A 461-nucleotide genomic window follows, 5' to 3' on the forward strand; every position below is an offset into this window, starting at 1 on the left:
CTTCAAGGTCAAAGGTGCAATACAGTCATTAAAGTGGACATTCATTTTAGCTAATTTATAGCAGTTTTACAATTAAGTATATTATTGTTAATAAAAATAAAAGAAAGAAAGCTTTTTAGTATACCATTTGTAAAAAGAAGAGTATAGCCCATAGATTGTAAGCTTGCGAGCAGGGTACCCTTACCTCTCTGTCTGTATGTATTACCCAGTATTGTTTTATTAATGTTTGTTCCCAATTGTAAAGTGCTACGGAATTTGCTGGCGCTATATAAATAAATGATGATGATGATGATAGCTCTCCATGTTTTGGGTCCTTGTTTAAAGTTCTTGTTGCCAAGCTTCTTTTTGCTATCCTCTAGGATATAAACTGGTGAACTCCAAAGGTAAACAATCATTTACGTGGCTGTCATCTGGAAAGAAAGGGTTATTCATGTGACAAGAACTGCTCCACCTAGGTGTTT

The sequence above is a fragment of the Mixophyes fleayi genome, chromosome 4 (genome assembly GCF_038048845.1).
Source record: "Mixophyes fleayi isolate aMixFle1 chromosome 4, aMixFle1.hap1, whole genome shotgun sequence".
In the NCBI taxonomy this organism is placed as follows: Eukaryota; Metazoa; Chordata; class Amphibia; order Anura; family Limnodynastidae; genus Mixophyes; species Mixophyes fleayi.